This window comes from Macrotis lagotis, chromosome X (genome assembly GCF_037893015.1).
Source record: "Macrotis lagotis isolate mMagLag1 chromosome X, bilby.v1.9.chrom.fasta, whole genome shotgun sequence".
NCBI classification, from domain to species: domain Eukaryota; kingdom Metazoa; phylum Chordata; class Mammalia; order Peramelemorphia; family Peramelidae; genus Macrotis; species Macrotis lagotis.
In genome coordinates this window covers 597021951-597042454 of record NC_133666.1, presented here as the reverse complement: position 1 = coordinate 597042454, position 20504 = coordinate 597021951, and the positions used below count along the sequence as shown (strand labels likewise).

Below are 20504 nucleotides of genomic sequence, written 5' to 3'. Positions count from 1 at the left end.
CTATTTAGTTATTTGTTATTTTATATAGTGATATAGATAAAAATCAGGACTCTTGAGAGGGTAGAGTAGGGTTAGGACTATAGAACAGAAAAATAAATTTGACTGCCAAGCAAACAACTAGGTAAATCTCCAACTTGTCTAAGAGTTTCTGGTATGAGTTATGATTGTATTTGGGAGATCATAAGGAAGCTTAATTTTTCCATTCTTAAAAAACTTATTGTCTGAATGAGGTATTGGGGGGGCAAAGCTAGATAAATTAGTTATGGAAGCTACCTGGGATGTGACTAAGTAGTTTATAATTCCAGAAAAAAAAAGAAAGGTTCATTATAAAACAAGATTAAAGGCAAAGTCAAAAGGCCATTGGTAAAAGGTCTAGAGGCAGTCCTCCAGGCTACTGAGTGAAGTCTTTGGTAGAGGTCACCTCTGAACAAGTGCTGAAGAGGATGTAAATAAGAGTTCAGCAGGATGAACAGAAATGAATTGTTGAAGGGAATGCAGATCCCACTGAAATCAATTCATTGGTATCATCAAGTTTGGAGCATAATTCTTCAATGGTCTGTGATTTCTTCAGGGAAAACACTGACATAATTGGCACTCCCTCCTTTTCTTTTATAAATGGTCATTGATATTTGTTTCAGGTGAAATATTCATCACCTTATAGAAAACCTGGAGATGTGGCTTCTTGAACCAGGTAAGATTGGTCCTTGAACTATAGATATTTGCCATCCAGCAATATCATATTAAAAATCTTTCCAATTTGATAGATTCTTGATCTTGTATCTTTCTGACTTAGATTTTGAAAATCAAAAGTCAGCTCTATGCCAGACAAGGACCTCATACTCCAGAAAAGCTTGAAAGTCATCAATGGAAAGTAGAAGATTTAAAAGGCACAAGAATCATAACTTGGCATTTAGTTATAGTAGCCATAGAAGAAAAGAAAAAGATATCTAATACATTTTTATGATAGATGTCTGCACCCAGGAATCCAAGATTCAAGGTCAAGTGACTCAGTGTCTTGAGTTGCCAGTTCAAAGATGAATGTAAGCTTAGACATTAAGGAAAGGAAGAAAACCTTGAAGGAAAAGTAAAAGCTTGCAAAAAAAATCAAAATGTTTCAGAAGGATCTAAATTTTAAAAAATATTTTTTCCAATTACATTTAAAAATTTTTGTTATTTTTTTAAAAACTAAAATTTTAATTCCTGACTTCCCCATCCTCCAGACAGCAGGAAATTTGATATAGGTTATACATGTGGAGTCAAAGCATATTTCCATATTAATTACATTTGTGAAAGAAAATACAGACTCCTCAAAAAATACCAGGAAATAAAAGAAAGTTTAAAAAGTTTTCCTCAATCTTCATTCATATCCCATTAATTCTTTCTCTAGAGGAGGATACCATCTTTAATCAAAAGTCCATTAGAAATGTCTTAGATCACTATATTTGTGAAAATATATGTCAATCACAGTTGATCATCCTTTCTTTTCCCAAATTTTTCTCCACCTCTCTTATTCAAATTTTAAAACTTTTTTTGGGCTCCTCCAGGAATTCTTTTGGGATCTGCAATCAATTATTTTTTTCTTTGACACTCTTCAGATATAATTGACATTGTTTTCTTTTTCTAAGTTTAAGTTTTGATTTTCCTTATCATAAAAAAATTTCTATGGCCAGTTTATTAGATTTTTTTTGGTTGTTGCTGCTCACTCATTTTCCCAGTCAATTGCTCAACTTTGAACTTTATATTAAAATTGGTCTCTGTTCCTGGGGCACAGGGTTCACGTTCCAAACTTAAAAGGTTTTTTGCTACTGTTTTCAGAGCTACCTCTAGAGGGATTTGTTTCCCGATCTTTCAAGATGATAAGTTGTAAGCAGAGGTTTGGTTATTGCTCCTCTGAACTGTGCACTGGACTATGAGTGATGATAAGTACTCTTTTTGACCCTGAACCATGGGGTACCACAAGGAGCTGAATTTCTATAATTACTAATTTAGAAACAGGGTTATAATATAGGATACTAACTTTAGAACTGATTGAGATAAGAGAGGCCATCTAACTCAAAACTCTTATTAGAAGTTTAAGGAGGAGGGGGAAGCTAGGTAGAGGAAGGGGCAGCTAGGTGGCACAGTGGATAGAGCACCAACCCTGGAGTCAGGAGGATCTGCATTCAAATCTCACCTCAGACACTTAATAATTATCTAGCCATATGACTATGGGCAAGTGACTTAACCCTCTTACCTTGCCAAAAAAAGAAGGTTCAATGAATTGTCTAAGACATGTATGTAGCAAATGATAGAAGTAGAATTTGAACTAGGTTTTTCCAACTCCAGAACAAATACTCATTCCACTACATTAGTAAATTCAATCACTGATGGTATTTAATTCACTGAAATTATTTGGCATCTGATTTTTTTCTTCAGAAAATTTCCTTCTTCTTGTCTTTAATCTGCTTCCCTCACCTTGTTTGATAACTAACAGTGCTTTACACTTTCCTTTTTATAAAATCCAAAAATCTTACAAAACATCTACAGGCTGTTCTTACTCCTTCCATATGAAATCTTTGGGAAAAAAGAGCAGAAGGTAGAAGGACTTTTTCCTAAATTGTACAAAGGTAGAAAAAGATTCATAAAACATTTTGAGGAATTACAGAAGCACCCGAGGGAATTCAGTGACAACAACTGGTATAATTGCATTTAAAAGAAACCAGTGGGAAAAAAGAAAACCTCACATAGTTCTAGAACATGACAATCCTGTCAAACAAAGCAGCAAAGGCAAGTCAACAATAAATAAAGTAATTTATTGTGAATATTACTACAGTAATAAAGAACATCACTTTGACATTTATAAAAAGCTTCTCCATTACCTTTAGAAGAAAGGAGGAAATGTCATGGGCTTTGTTTGGTTTAGAAAAACATCCATAAAAGCAGGTCATCAGCGAGGAAGAGAAATTGAGTTAACCACATCCTGTGTTGCCTCAAACTGTAATCTTGGGCTAGCATGATTCAAGGGTCTGAGGATTTTTTCATCAGTTCTGATGAAAGAATTCTCTCATTTTACTGATTTAAAATCAAAAGATTAATGGGAAAGGAAAGTTGAGGGATTCACGTTTGCAGTTTTAAATTGTACAGTGATATTTAGGATGCTTATAAAAATGGCAAAGAAATGGAAAGTGCATCTTGCTACACATAAACAAGTCTGCCATGAAAGAGCAGTGTGAAGATGGATGAACAATAGTAAACAATAGTAGAGTTTTTCTCTGAATTTTAAATCAATGAGAGAGGTAGAACCTGTTACAGATGGGAATTGAAAGCAACTTCAAATGTTATATGGACTAGTACTTGCATTTTACAAATGGGGAAGGAAAAAGGAAGGCAAGAAAGAAGGAAGGAAAATGGAAGGGAGGAAAGAAGGAGCTGGAGGATAAGGAGAGAGAGAGAGAGATTCCCTTCACAAATGCAAGCAGAAACTTAAAGGAAAATATGAATATTTTATAAATGACCACACAAATACTATAGGATAAGGGGCGGCTAGGTGGGGCAGTGGATAAAGAACCAGCCCTGAAGTCAGGAGTACCTGGGTTCAAATTCGGTCTCAGACACTTAATAATTACCTAGCTGTGTGGCCTTGGACAAGCCACTTAACCCTATTTGCCTTGCAAAAACCTAAAAAAAAAATACTATAGGATTATATGAAGACCTAAAATATTAAACAAAAGAATTAGCAGAATAAATATCTTAGAAGAGAAAATGACAAACCTTATCCAAATAAAGAACTCTGAGACTACAACAGATATAACAGAAGTCCTTGACTCCATAAATGAACAAGAAATATTAGAATAAAACCAAAAGTTTGAAAGAAATGGAAGGAGACTCAGATAACTAATATCATAAAAGAACTGATCTGAAAAACAGATTAAAAGATGATCATTTAAAAATCAACAAGCTGCAGGAAGCTAGGTGGCACAGTGAATAGAGCACCGGTCCTGGAGTCAGGAGGACCTGAGTTCAAATGTGACTTCAGACATTAATAACCTAGCAGTGTGACCTTGGGCAAGTCACTTAACCCTATTGCCTTGCCAAAAAGAAATCAATGAGCTTATCATTGAAAGTCTTGATTTAAAAAAAATCCTAGAAGGTGCATTTCAGTAAGTCATAAATAAAAACAGGCAGATATATTAGATCTATTCAATAAGTCATAAATAAACTAGAGGACAAAAAAGAATCCACTTTTCACTCCTGATAGGAACTTGAAAAGGAGAAAATAAAGAAATATCAAAGCCAAATTCCAAAACTTCCATATCCAAGGGAAAAAATACTACAAGTATCCAGAAAGAAATATTTAAAGTACCAAAGAACTGGATCACACAGGACCCAGGAGAAAGGAAGATCTGGGAATATAATATTTAAAATGGGGAATGAAAAATAGATTCTTAGTTAAGATTAATTTATTCTGTAAAAGTGAGTATAATTTTATAAGGGAAAATGAACCTTTAACCAAAGAGAACAATTCAAAGCATTTTTGATTGTTAAAAAATGTTAGAGTTGAGTTGGAACTTTGAAATATAAATACAAGAATGCAAAGTAATGAAGTAAATTTATTTGAGCAATTAGAAAATGGTGCATGTTGGTGTAGTGCTAACATTCTTTTTTAAATTAAATTTTTAGTGCTGGTATTCTAGTGGCAGAAAAGAAATGTGTCCCTTTGGTTATTGAGGAAATTGAATAAGAAAGATAGAAGTCCTGAAATACATAGGTTATGTCTTGAGGATTTTAATAGGATGGGGGCGGGGCTAGTGGAAAGAGGATAAAGAAGGCATAAACTAACATAGAAAAGAGGAATGAAGTAGAATTTTGTTATTTTTATGAGTGGGGTGAGTGGGAAGGAGAGTAAACAAACAAGGAGGGTGTGCATCTGATGAACCTCACTCAAGTGAAATGAATAAAGAAGGGTTGAAAACATAAAAAATTGTATAGAAATATATTAAATGTAACAGAAAAATGAGAATGGGGATAGGATAAATAAGAGGAAAGAAGATAATGAGAAGGGAATAGTCCCAAGCAAACTTCCTTATCCAAAGGAATGACTTAAAGGATGAGGGCAAAGAATTTGAAGTCTAAGAGATTTCCTTATATTGTTACTTTTTCAATTGATGAATAATTGAACAAATATAGTATATGAGTGCAGTTGGAATATTATTAAGCCATAAAAATGATAAAAGAAATGACTTCAGAGAATACTGGGTAGTTTGAATCTAGCAGAACCAGAATGATTCATACAGGATAGATACATCATAAAAGAAAAAATATTTGAAAATCTTAAGAATTCTGATCAATGCAATGATGAATATATTGTCAGAATAATTATGATGAGGTATAGTACCCACCTTTTGGCAGAGTGGTGATGAACAAAAAAAGTGCAGAGGCATATATTTTTGAACATGGTCACCATGTCCAGATTCCTGGGAGGTCGTTGCTATTATTATTATTATTATTATCCTCATTTTATACATGAGAAATGTGAAGCAGACATTGTTTGTGACTTATCATTTAGAATGTATCTAAAGGCTGAATCTGAACTCAGGTCAAACTAAATTCAGGTCCAACAATCTATTCACTGTGATCATCAAGCTGCCTCTTAGGTGCTTAGTATGTGACAGAAACTTTGGATATAAAAATATCCAAGAAAGATAGTCTCTGTCCTCAAAAAGTTTGCATTAAGACAAGAGGTGAAAATATATTCATTAAATTTGTTAGCAAAGATTTATTAAGCACTTATTATATGAAGAGCTAGATCAGTGCTAAGAGCTGGTGATGAAATGAAAGACATAAAATAGTCACTGAGCTCAAGAAATTCATATTATTAAGGGGAAACATAGATAGTTAAATAGGTAGATACATACATACATACATACATAGAAAGATAGAAATATAGGAATGGGGTTCTGTTCCATAAAATAACAAGAATGATGAATGGAACCATATGTCAGTTGATTAACATACTGTTTCTAAATGTTTTGTTTATTTGATCATCTATTCCAGAGCAAGAGATGAAGAGAGAAAAGTAAGGGCCATGCACAACTCTGGCAGCATGACAGAAAGATGGACAGGATGTAGTTTGTTTAGGTATCTGGGTTTGGCTAGATATAGTAAACTACATGAATTTTCTTTCAAGCATTTACCAATCAGAATAATATGTTTGTAGAACAAGCATTCCAAAGCTTTGATTTATCTCTGCTTGAGCATGGTCTATCTGATTGGGAAGGCAAATGGGAAACTCAGCAATACTTGAGTGGCAAGAAAGCATGGCAGGAAATTGGTTCAATGAAACTGAGTCCTAGAGCTAGTCCTAGAAGTCCTAGAGGATTCTAAATCTTAGTAGCTTAATCACAAAAATATGTTTTTTATGACAAATTCTATCTGAGCCCCAAACTGGGGGTGAGCTAAGCTACCAGATTTGGAGGATTGACAAAAGTTTGGTTTGTTGTGTTCATTTCCATTTGTTCTGCTGGGACTGTTTTCTGCCATGAATAGAAATATTAAGACATTCTGAAAAGCTTTTCTTTCTTTGTTGAAGCCAAAATATGTGAGAAACTTTAGCACTAAATCTGTCCTAGTGAGACTGAAGGAAGGCTGGTTCCTCTTAAAGTTCTTAATCAAAACATTGTGGATCCAAACAACTTTTAAAAGTATCAGTATGGTGCTGACTCTTAAGAACATGTGTTGAGAACATTCCATTTATGCTATTTAACCCAGGGAACTAATTCCATAATTTCCACTTTGTATCAAACCATTGCTCACACTGCTCAGGGATTTGTATCTGACAAGGTTCAGAAGGAATAGCATCATGGTATAATGGAAAGAGTAGTCTTGGGTCTGCCACTAATTTGGACAAGTTACATTACAATTCTGCTACCAGAATTGTTAACACTGGCTAAATCAATTGGAATGCAGGGATAGATTTTTCAGTCTCTCAGCTGAGAGATATCACATACATATACTGGCAATGTGTTGTTCTTCAAGATTTTCAATCTTTTCTAAATTCAGCTTCCTAATACAAAAAGAGAAATTATATTAGCATTTACCTTAGTGGGTTATGATTAGGATAGAAGAGCTAAGAAATGCAGTGTTTTATAATCCTTAGAATGTAGAAAAAATATATTACATATGTGTGGGGGGGTATTTTTATATTTGAATCATAATTATATCAAAATGTTCTCTCAAATTCTTTTCCAATATCAATACTCAATGTTCTAACAATCTGTTCTAAGACTGTTTCAGCTGTACTATACTATATTCTAAAGAACACCTAAAATGAAGGGAAGGAAAGGGGAGGGGAGGGGAGGAGAGGGGAGGGGAGGGAAGGGAAGGGAAGGGAAGGGAGGGGTAGGGGTGGGGAGGGGAGGGGAGGGGAGGGGAGGGGAGGGAAGGGGAGGGGAGGGGAGGGAAGGGTATTCCCTTTATTTTTAGGTCTAATACAAACATTATTGATATTTTTGTAATTTATAATATTTAATTATTATTTATGGGAAGTTCATGGTATCAAGAAGGAAGACACTGCTCCTATCCCCTGCTCCATAAAGAGAAAGCAGCCTATTATAAAACTTTTTTATTGGTGATTAATCACCAATAAATTAAATCTAGAGTTCTGAAGTCACTAAATTCTTAGTTTCATCACAGAATTAGTCTTCCCCCAGGGAGCTAGCCTTGGTACTGATCAGTCTCTTCCTGGAGCACTCTTGGATCATAAGACCAGTTATCTGTCTCTGCATAGTCTACTTCTTGGATACTCTCAGAATCCTACCCTATAGTTTTTAGAATCAGTTAGGGGATGCTGTGAATAGGGCTGGTCTTGCTCTTCAAAAGACGAGTTCAAATCTAGCCTATCTGCTTCAGTTTTCTCAACAGAGTTCAAAATAGCACTCACTTCATAGGGTTGATGTAAAGACCAAATGAAATAATATTTATAAAGTGCTTATCACAGACCCAGGGCACAGAGTAGGTGAATTCTAAAAACATACTTTCTTCCTTCCATATAGCTGGGAGCAATTACTTGCTCTTAGCTACATCCTACTTCGAATGCACTAATTTCCATGTCAGTTAATATTCATAACCCATGCTACTTCTAACTTGTTTCTCTTCCCACACCCACTTCCAACTCTATCATTACCTCAGGAAGACTTTTATAGATGAGTTTGAAACAAAAATTGAAAATTCTCCAAGTGTTGTTAATTTATGAAGCAATACAGGGCAATGAAAAGCATAATGGACCAAAGAGTCAAGGGATCGGGATTCAAGTCTCCATTATTTATTGACTAAGTTTATACAATGCACTAGCCTCTTTGTACCTGTTTAATTCACTTGCATAATGATATTGGTAATAAGATATATTCTTCTTGACTCACTGGATGATTTTGAGGATCAAATTGGCTAGTGTTTTGGAAAGTGCTTTATATAGAGTAAAGTATTATACAAACATTAATTAATATGATTAAGGTGAATAATATAAAAGGAAATAAGCAAGTCCAGATTCACAAAAATCTCTTCTCATAATTTACTAACCTTGCATATATTTTGAACAAAAGTTGGATGATTACTATTGTACAAGAGATTTCCAAACAGGGGAAATTGGTTTAGATGGCTGTTTAAAACCATTTCCAACACAGAATGATCTCTTGCCTTGTCTTCCCCTAACCTCTGAAATCTTCTTCTTCTTCTTCTCCTTGGAATCCTTTAAAAATATGCTAACAAGTAACATTCTAAAAATCACCTAGGGGGCGGCTAGGTGGTGTAGTGGATAAAGCATCAGTCTTGGAGTCAGGAGTTCCTGGGTTCAAATCCGGTCTCAGACGCTTAATAATTACCTAGCTGTGTGGCCTTGGGCAAGCCACTTAACCCCATTTGCCTTGCAAAAACCTAAAAAAAAAATCACCTAGGACACTGTGTAACATTTTATAATTTCCAAAGACAAAAAAGAACAGTAATGAGAAAGGCAAGAGGACACTAGGTTTAAGGGCAGCCTACTAAAACTGATTTATTGTTGCTGTTGTTGTTGCTTTCATTTCTAACATAACATTCTCATATCTTTTTGCTTATCTCTCTTGGCCCAATCTTTTCTGAACAAAAAAGAATTATGAAATAACTAGTTAAGGCATCAAGCAGGATTTACTGACTGAAAACACTTCTGAAACACAAATCTTATTTCAGAGTTAAGAGAATCTCTCTTAATTCTTCTGGATGACTCTGACCTAGCTCAGATGTCTCATATCTCAAAACCATTGTTTGTATTTTACATTCTGATGTAGCTCTAACATTATCTAAAACATGTCTTTATAACTAGATCTTCCTTATTTTCAGCATTTCTTCTTTTTGGCCTGATTTACTCTTGAACATTTGTTTTCTTTCATTGCTTAGAGCCCATTGAAGGGGTCAGATTAAGGTAATCATAGATGAGACTTGAGGAAAGGAACTTCATTGAAATGGGAAAGTATCAGAATACAAGAATAGTGATTAAAAACTAACATTGGTATAGCACTTTTTACAGTTTGCAAAATATTTTATATACTTATCATGTTTGGTCTTCATAATAACACAGTAAGGTAGAAGCTATTATTATTCCCATTTTATAAGTGAGAAAACTGAGATTCAGGGAGTTTAAGAAACTTGCCTAGGATCTCATAAGTATTAAGTATTTAAAACATGATTTAAACTCAACCTTTCCTGAATCCATGTCCAGCATTCTATCCATTGAAATGCCTGTCCAACATATACATTCTTTTTTTTTTTTATTTTGGGGGAGGTGGCTTTTGCAAAGCAATGGAGTTAAGTGACTTGCCCAAGATCACACAACTAGGTAATTATTAAGGGTCTAAGACTGGATTTGAACTCAGGTCCTCCTGATTCCAGGGCCAGTGCTCTATCCACTACAAATCCATGCTTTATATTACTTTCAGATTAGTCTTTCTTGTGTACAAAACTGCTAATGTCATTCCCATGTTCAAAAAAAATTCATTAATTCCTCATTGTCTCTATTGAACATAATAAATTTCCTGTCTCAAAATACTGGCCAATTCAGAATAACCTTACAATTTTAGTCTTTGGGGCAATTTTATTCATTTGTTTTTACCATTTCAAATGTTTTACACTTCAAGCAGGCTATATTATTTACTGTCCCCTATATATGAGTCATGTTGTCCATCATGTCTTATCTTTATAATTTTGTCTGTGTTGTCTCACAAGTCTGGAAATACCCTTCATTTCAATCTGTTTACCTTTTTTTCCTTTTCTTCAAGACTCCTCTTAAATGCAACTGTCTTCAGAAAAACTTCTTTGATTATCTCATCATGAAGTTTTCCCTTATCTGATTTCAAATTATTTTTGTTACTTCCATGAATTTAATATATGGATAATATCACAAATCAGGGAAAACAGTAATGACTAGAGACTCAGAGACTTCAGGTTCAGATCCTTCCTCTGATATTTACTAGTTCTATAACCATGGCCAAGTCATTCAACCTCCTTGAGCTTTAGTTTCATCATCTGAAAATGAGGGTGTTAAGCAAGATCACCTCTGAGGAGCTCCAGGTTTAGATGTAAGAACCTATTGACCCTATTCTAATTTGTATTATATTTATCGATATATATATATATATATATATATATATATAAAATCACATAATAAGATACAATAAATAATTATTAAGCATCTATAATGTGCCAGCTACTATGTTAAATGCTGGGAATTCAAATAAGAAAATGAAAGATAAAACTTTACAATCTAATGGGGGGGATATGATATACTAAAGGAAACTTTAAGCAGATAGGATGCACTGCCAGAAGGATCTTAACTTAGAGGTATGATGATGGATAAACTCAGAACCAAGCAGAGCAGCTGGTGGAAAATGCAAAGATGGCTTGGATTTTGAACCTTCAGTAAAGGAGAACATAGAAAGCAGTTTTTGTTTTCCTATTTGCTCTACCCTCCAGCCCCACAAATAGAGAGGCAGATGTAAATGGGGCTATTGATGAAAGGTGAGTATTGAAGCAAACACTGCTTACATGCTGATGAATTTCCTAGTTAGGAGCTTATAGGAGGAAGGAGTATCGGATGTTGATAATCATTCTTACTAAACTGTAAGTTTTTTGAAGCCTGAGAGGATGCTTTTACTAAAATAATGCCTTGTACCTTATATTACAGAAAAGGAAAATCATTAATAGTCATCTAGTCAAGTCTGGCTATGCAGGAATCTCCCACAAAACAATTTTATACAGTGGTCATCCAAACTCTTCTTGAATACCCAGAATGACAGGTCATACTACTTTCCAAGATAGTTAATTCCAGTTTGGAGCAGAGTTAATGGTTAGGATGATTTCTTTACATTACATTGAAATCTATTTCTCTGAACTTCATATATATATATATATATATATATATATATATATATGTATATATATATATATATATATATGTGTGTGTGTGTGTTATATGTAATATTTAAATATTGGGAAAATATTTAAATATTACATTAATATTTAAATTTTGTTAAATGAATAAAAAAGGTATTGATTGAAAAAATGCTTTTAACCTCTCCCTTAGGCTGATTATCTTTATTTAATTTGTATAAATTTTACATTTCTCATACGTGTGTATATATAGTATGCTTTCTGTACTATGTATTTTCCCCATTGAGTGGATTGTAAACATAAACTCCTTGAGGAAAAAGAAAAACAACTTACATTTTCTTCCCAAATAAATACCAATTGAATGAACAAATGAGTGAAGAAGTGAAAGAATACTTCTCATCCCAGCCTTGATTCAAGTATAACTAAGATTAAGAACATCATAGACTTCAGACTGAGAAGATACAATCATACTAACTAATATATTGCAGACTGAGGAAGAGGTAATGATATAGTTAAAAATTCTGAGAGAGGAAGAATTGTTATAGATAAACCCCAAATCAATAATTATTGTTCAAAAAAACTGAGATGATGGGTCTTCTGAACTATGGTTTGATTTGACCATATTTGGAGTAATGTGTTATTTCTAAGTGGCACATATTTATCTGATGGATTTTTGATGTATACATATGTGAAGCATATTATGGGACCACTCCCCTGCCTTGCACTTAATTGAACTGCTTTTCTGAGCTCATTAAGAGAGTAATTGTTATTTTTATAAATAGACCTAGAATTGGATTTGATTCAGTCAGTCATAAAAATGTTTTCTGTGTGGTATTAGCTCACTATAGCCAACAGTCAAAGCATTATACTCTCAAAATGATTAAAGATATATTTACTATTTCAGTTTATTTCAGTATCTGTCTCTACTATAATTAATTGGAAGTAGAGTTAGAACCCATTCTAATATATGTAAGTATGCATTTATTATTTGTTTTTAAATATTTCTGAAATTTTTTATTTGTTTTTTTTTTGTTTATCATAGTCACTTCCAGAAAGTTCCATTTATTCAATGACAGTTTCTTAGTAACAAAAAAACAACAAAAGCCAAATAAACAAAAACAGAGCAACCATGTCCAACAATCTGTGCAATACTCTATTTCTTCATCTCCCAATACCTTCAGTGAAAGGAGGAACCTGAATTTTCTCATTTCTTCTTCAAGGTTAAGAAATAATGAAAATTTAAGTCAAGAAAATTTAAAAGGTTATAGTTTCATTTAGATCATTATGTACTATTTTCTGAGATCTACCTTCTTTCCTCTGCATCTAGTCATTCAAGTCTTCCCATATTTCTCTTATCATTTCTTAGGAGGCAAAAATATTCTATTATATTCCTAGATTATAATTTGCAGAACCATCTTCATTTATGGGCATCCACTTTGTTACCAGGTTTTCACAAAAAAAGGATTTCTTTGAATATTATTCTATATGTAGACCTAGACTTTATTTTTATATATTTTGTATTTGTTTTTTTCCCCAAGGCAATGGTGTTAAGTGATTTCCCCAAGGTCACACAGCTGGGTAAAGATTAAGTGTCTGAGGTCGGATTTGGTCTTCCTGACTCCAGGGCCAGTGCTCTAGCCACTGTGCCACCTAGGTGACCCCATAGACTTTATTTTTAAAGAAAAAAACAAACTCTCTCCTTTTTTACACATGTTACATTAGATGTCTGGTGGATACCTTAGACATCTTAAACTCAACATGTCCAAAAGGAAAAGCATTCTCTTCCTCATAGACCCTCTCCCCTTCCAAACTTCCCTACTACCATCAAGGGGACCATCATCCTCTAATTCCCCACACCTAAAACCTAGGTTTCATCATCAAGGTTTCACTATTTCTATATATCCAACATATCCAATATGTTGCCAAGGTTTGTTGAGTTCATCTTTGCAATATCTCTCAAAGATGGCCCTTTTCTCCTTTGGTACTGTCACCAAATTGATATAAGCCCTCATTACATCACAAATGAACTATCTTATAGAATACTGGTGAATCTGATGCCTACCATAATTCTTTCCCTAATATAGGGAATATACCATTCACTTACCAGTGATTTTTTAAATTGAAGTTCTGACCATGTTGCATTCCTCCCCCCATCTTGCATAATTCCATTAGCTCCCTATCACTTTTAAGATCAAATACAATTTTTTCTTTTCTGAAACCCCTTCACAATAAACCCCCCTCCAAATCTTTTCAGTCTTACACTTTAAAACTTCAAATGTGCACTTTGATCTCATAGCACTGTCCTGATTGAAGCCCCATGAATAAGTCACCTTCACTCAATTTCTCTGCCTATCTCCAATGATTGGAATGCTCTCCCTCCTCATCTCTGCCTTCTAACATTCATGGCTTCCTTCAAGTCTCAATTTAAATCTCACCTCCTACAGGAACCATTTTCTAATCCATTTTAAATTGAGACTTACCTCTCTTTATAATTCCCTATTTCTCCTGTTTATAGTTTCTTTGTACATATTCTTGTATTCTTGATTACATTGTGAGCTTCAAAGAGCAAAGAATATTTTTTGCCTTTCTTTGTATCCCCATCACTTAGCCAATTGCCTGACACATAGTGTATAAATACTTGCAGTCTGATTGACTGACAGTAGTGCAATTCTGTTTTTAGGTTCTTAGATAGCATGTTCTCTGTGATACATTCCCTTCCCCCACACATCTGCTATTATTCTGCAATACTAAGTAATTGAATGTAAATGTGCCATCACTTTATACAACCTATAAGATAGCAAGCAGGAAACTTACATTAACAGCAACATTGTGAGTTGATCAATTATGATGGATACAGCTCCTCTCAGTAGTTCAAAGATCTAGCACACCTTCCCTGGGGGAACCTGTGGATGTGCCATCCACATCCAGAGGAAAAAAAAACAAAACTCAATATTGTCTCAAATAAGAAAAGAAAAAAACTGTATTTTGAAATCAAAGGCACATAATATTTAAACTTATCAAGCAACAAATTCTGCAAATGACATTAAAAATCCTTTGCATATAAAGAAGAAATTCCTAAAAAGAAATCTAGATTGTAAGGAGATCATTTACTTTGCAAACATTCTAGATAATAGAAGCACAAGAGAGAGAAACTACCAAGGAAGGCAAAAGTATAAAATATTTACTCTAGAATAAGGGGGGGGGGCGGAATAAAGGAATGTTTTGTGTTAAAAAGAAAACACTAGAATAGCAACAAAATAATGAGAGGAACCAGAAAGAAATATCTGACAAAAACTATAGAAGTTAAGGGTAGGGGTGGCTAGGTAGCATAGGGGATAGAGCACAGGCCCTGGAGTCAGGAGCACCTGAGTTCAAATCTGGGCTCAGACACTTAATAAATACCTAGCTATGTGGCCTTAGGCAAGTCACTTAAACCCATTGCCTTGCAAAAAAAAAACCTAAAAAAAATTAAGGGTAAAAGTAAAACAAAAGGAAGTAATGGTCAAGGAAGAAATCTGTGTCATAATGGATTAAATCTCCCAATACCTGACCTATTCTCTAACTCTTGCTTTAAAGATGTATAAGCCCAATCTATCCCATTGACATGTCATTCTCCTTTTATTAGTGGAGATTAATTTCCTGCCCTAAATGAGAAGCAGGGCACAGAAGATAAGATGTAAGAGCTTCTGTATTGGGTCAATCTCTCTGTAGAGACTCATCAATGAGTGCTTTTAGATTCTAGCTTTTAAAAAAAAAAGATGGAAGAGACCAATGACATTTTAAGTTTCTGAAGGAAAAGACTCTGGGGAGACCTGAGAGAACCAAGCAAGAGTCCATAAGGAGTTTCCCCTTGGGTGAGATCCAGGACATTCTCTTGGTTGAAGTACATTAGCTTACTCAGTGAAAGAGATCTTACATTCTGTATTATCTGGTATAAGACTCCTATTTATATCTCCTTTGATTTTTGTTTTACTATAATTTGAAAAAAATGGGTTTCTTTGCTTTTCATTAGGTGTGTTCATTGTAGTGGTATTTGAGGGGAAGGAAATCAGGTTTTGACTACACAGCTTGGAGTATTCGATTTCTCCCCAAATGATATAACAATCAAAAGTTACATGAAACCCAAAGATATTCCATCATGGAATGAAATATAAGGGAGATATGTGTACTTGTTTTTTTACAAGGCAATGGGGTTAAGTGGCTTGCCCAAGACCACACAGCTAGGTAATTATTAAGTGTCTGAGGCCAGATTTGAACTCAGGTATTCCTGATTCTAGGTCCAGTGCTCTATCCACTGTGCCACCTAGCTGCCCCCCAAGATGTATGTACTTCTAATCCAATACTCCCTCTATCTGAGGAGAGCAGAGCAGGAGCCTCTTTCCCCAACTTTTTGTTTCTCCTCTTGGCAGTATTCAAAGTCTCTTTTGAAGAAGGGTGGAGAGAAAAGAAACTAAGATGACTTTTCTCCTCCCTTTGAACCACACTCTATAATAACACCTCATTCCATACTCATGGAGTCCTCACTTCATATGTGGGGTCCATCCCTTCATTTCTTTATCCTTAGAGAGAGAGAGAAAGCATGGAAAAAATTGAATTGGGAACAATATCTACAAAGCACTGACATTGAAGTTGTTTAAAAGGGAGAACTCAAAATAGTTATCCTAGACACTTTAATTTCATAAGGAATAGAGACTAATGAAAGAAGATATGAATAAGAGCTGTGAATCTATGAATAGAAGTCTTGTAGATAGGAATGGGATAATGATTGGATAATGAAGGATAATGATAAATAAATGAGGGGAAAAATCATTTTTAGGAAAAGGCACTGAAAATTGCAAAAATAAATCTAATAAAGCAAGTTGAAGGGGAAATGAGGTAAGGGGATTTTTCTTGCTGACAACTGAAAGAGAAAAAAAGGAAAAGAAGAAAGGGGAATTAATAAGTTAAGAAGCAAAACTTTGGGGGTGCCTAGGTGCTGCAGTGGATAGAGCTCCAACCCTGGAGTCAGGAGTACCTGAGTTCAAACCCGGCCTCAGACACTTAATAATTACCTAGCTGTGTGGCCTTGGGCAAGCCACTTAACACCATTTGCCTTGCAAAAAAAAAAAAAAAAAAGAAGCAAAACTTTAAAAATAGGGAGAAAAGGGACAAATGGGAAGGGGGATGTTGAGGATGAGGAAAAGAGAGCCAGGGGGAATAGGACTGCCTTAAAGTTGGTTAACTAATAATAACTGGAGAAACAAAGTACTATTAACTGATAGCAAAAGAAGATCAAAAGAAAGTCCTTATTTAGAAAAAAAATATTAGATATAAATGAAAGAAAATATAAACCCAACTCATAACTTTAAGTGTGAATAAATAATATAATAAGACAAAAAGAGGGACAAATCTGGTAAAAAATTTTCTACAATCTCTTGTTAATGAGAAATATACTTAAAAAGCAAAGCTATATAGAGAATAGAAAATAGAAATTAGAATATCATTTACTATGTATCAGGAGGATGTAAAAAAAGCAGTTGTAATCATTCTATCAGTCAAAAGAAATTCACAATATAAAAAAGAAACAATTAAGAATCTCATGGGCCAGCTAGGTGGCGCAGTGGATAGAGCACCAGCCCTGGAGTCAGGAGTACCTGAGTTCAAATCCAGCCTCAGACACTTAATTACCTAGCTGTGTGGCCTTGGGCAAACCACTTAACCCCATTGCCTTGCAAAAACTGAAAAAACAGAATCTTATCTAATGCTGAAATAAATCCTAGACAACACATCAACATAAATATTAAATGTATATGCTACTTAACATCTAAATTCACATAGAAAAAATTAACTGAGCTAATTGTTAAGAAAAAAGGGTTCATATACAACAAAATTTTGGTAGCAACACTTTTTGAGGAAAAGGAAATATAGATTGGAAAACGACTAGGTAAAGTATGATATAAAACATAATATGATGTTTTTTGTGCTATGAGAAATAAGGAATATAATGAATTAAGAGAAATATGGAAAGACTCATGATGAGATTTCATAGAGAAGTAAGTTGAAACAAGAAAATATACATGATTATTTTAATATAAATAGAAAGAAAACAACAAAATAATCTAAAAAAATGAATGTTTCAAAATCAAAAAAATAAGTAGTGCTCCAGGGAAACAATATCAAAAAGATACCTTGATCCCACTCTTTGCAGAGCTAAGGCATGCACAAGTATGATATATTACAAATTTTCAATGAAATTGTTCAGTTTTACTGATTTTTTTTTCTGTTTTTCTTTTCATTTTCTTAAGGATATTGTTTGTTATATTGTATAATTTCCCTAGAGGTAGGATGGGAGAATATTGGGTAATATTTTTGATTTAAAAAAGCAGAATATACATACATATATATATATATACATATATATATATATATATACATATATATATACATGTTGATTTAATAATTTTTTTAATACAGGAAGCCAGCTTTTAGCAAATACATTTCCAATGTCCCCCTGGACTTCAGGGGTTCAGCTTCTATAGACAAATAGGGAATTTATGGGAAGATTGAGTTTAACCCTAAAATACAGAAATAGCAAGGTACACATATAGAAAACATTTCATGAGTTCCTCATATAATTACAATCCTCATTTTACAGATAAGGAAATAGGTTCAGAGAGTTGGTATGGCTTTTCTATTATCAAACACATATTAATATCAGTACTTGGGCTCAGATTTAGATTTACTACCTCTAACATTACCACAAATAAAATGTAAACTCCTTGAGGACAGGGGCTATTTCATGAGTAGGTGTATGTATGTATGTGTGTCTGTATATGTCTGTATATGTGTCTATGTTTATGTCTTTAAATCCCAAGCAATTAAAATAGAACTTTACACATGATGATTATTTAATAAAATGTCTGATGAATTGGATTGGATTCTGGACTAAATCTCTTACCACCCCACCATACTACCTGCTGATAAAATAAGCAATAAGTTACTAGTAATTCTCCTTAAATTGACCTTCCTTCTCTAGCCATTGTGCTTCCTAACATAACTTAATCACAACCAGAGCTGGTGGTTCAAGAAATAACTGCTTAATGTTAAATGATTTTTATCACCCCAGTATAACAGAAAGTTTTTATTTTCCTTCTTCAGTGATACCATAAGAAGAGGGGAAGAAACATAAGGCACTAAACAAATAAAGAGAAAATTGTCTTTTTCATATTGCTGTGATGAAAAATTTTTCAAATCACTCAAAGCACCAGCATAAATTATGATTGCCTCCTGGTTTTCTAGGATTAGTATCAGGATGATAACATTCAGAATGTTAATAAGTCTCTTCATAGCTGTATGACTGAAAAATGACTAATAAAAATTCCATAAACACCTGAGTTATGTCAAACCTTTCTCAAGGTTTGTGAGGGTCTGGTATCTCTAGTAAGAAGGAATTTTCATTTGGCTTTCTAGACTTGGGGGATTCAATACCATTATGAAATGTTGTTGCTCCAGGGTTTCTGGACTTCAACTATGAAATTCAATATCCAAAGTCACAGATGACAAAAAAAGAAGAGTAAACAAAATTTAATCATTGGGGAAAAAGAGCTTGCTGCAGAAGAAAAAAATGTTGCTTTCATTTCTAATTACTAAAATTAAACAAAAATTTCATGCTTATTTTTAATAGTGTATAATCAAAATTGTGACACAGAAATGGCACTGAATTAGGAGTCAGAGAATGGGATCTAGTACTAGCTCTGTCGATAACTTGGACAAATAACTGTTTATCATGGGATCTTAGCTTTTGCATTATGTAAAACTAGATCTAGGCAGCAAAGTGGTAATGTGTATCCGCCTTGAGTCAGAAAGACTCAATCTCCTATTAGAACACAAGTTGCTTGAGGATCAGTACCTTGCTCTTTTTTATAAGAAGTGAGTATACTTCTTTTTTATTTGTATAATGTTCTGCTTTATTTTTTATTATTGATTTTTAAAATATTTATTTGCTTATTTTTCCATCTTCATACAATAGTAATTTCTACTGATCATTATTTTTTTAAGGTTTTCAGTTTAAATTGTTCTCCTTCCCTTCCTTTCCTTCCTCCTCCCCCTAACAGAAAACAATCTAATGTAGGTTCTACATTTATAATAATAATACTAAACAATACATATATTGATCATATTGTGAGAGAAGAATCAAATCCAAACAGAAGAAAGAATCATTAGAGACGGGGGAAATGATATAAAACATAACCAACTTTTAAAAATTGAAGATATTAAGTTTGGGATTTCATTTAAACTCCACAGTTCCTTCTCTGGATATGAATGATATTTTCCATCATGTCTTTTAAATTTTTCTTTGATTATTGTACTGTTGAAATGAACAAGTCCATTATAGCTGATCATCATCCAATGTTCTTTTTAGTGTGTATAATGTGTTGGTTCTGCTCATTTCATTCAGCATCAATTCATACAATTCTTTTCAAGCTTTTCTGAAATCCTCTCGCTCTCTCATGATTTCTTATATAACAATAATGTTCCATCACATACATATATCACAATTTGCTCAGCCATTCCTCAGTTGATGGGAATCCCTCAATTTATAATTCTATGCTACTATTAAAAGCCTCTATGAATATTTTTGAATGTGTAGGAATTTTATCCTTTTTGTGATCTCTTCAGGATATAGACACAGTAGTGAAGATAAAAGGGTAAGCACAGTTTTATTGCCCTTTGGTCATAATTCCAAATAGTAGTGAACCCATTTCTTGATATATGTTGTTGAGTCATTCAATCGTATCTGACTCTTCATGAGAATGTAAATGATAACACACCAATGCTATCCATGGAGTTTTCTTGGCAAAGATATTAGAGTGACTTGTCATTTTTTCTATATTGAGACATAGTAAGTATTAAATAGTATTACTATTACATCTATTTTCAGTTGCAGAAACAGAGAAGTAAAGGTGATTTGCTTTGGGTCACACAATTAATAAATGTCTGATTCTGAATTTTGAACTTGGGTCTTCCTGATTCTAGGCCCAGCACCTTATCTACTGAGTCATCTAGCTGTCTCCACTGAAATTTAGATCTGCTTTGCTTCAAACAATATCCCACAAAACATAATCTCACAT

At 33.8% G+C, this 20504-nt stretch overlaps 1 long non-coding RNA gene across 4 annotated transcripts in view; it reads right to left on the bottom strand.

Annotated features, from left to right (window-relative positions):
* Positions 1–20504, bottom strand: part of LOC141499694 (uncharacterized) — a 185064-nt gene that overhangs the window by 127222 nt on the left and 37338 nt on the right. For all 4 annotated transcript variants that reach the window (XR_012471730.1, XR_012471729.1, XR_012471731.1 and 1 more), the window contains exon 2: positions 14209–14297. This is a non-coding gene — a long non-coding RNA (uncharacterized LOC141499694). The remainder of the gene's footprint in view (positions 1–14208; positions 14298–20504) is intronic.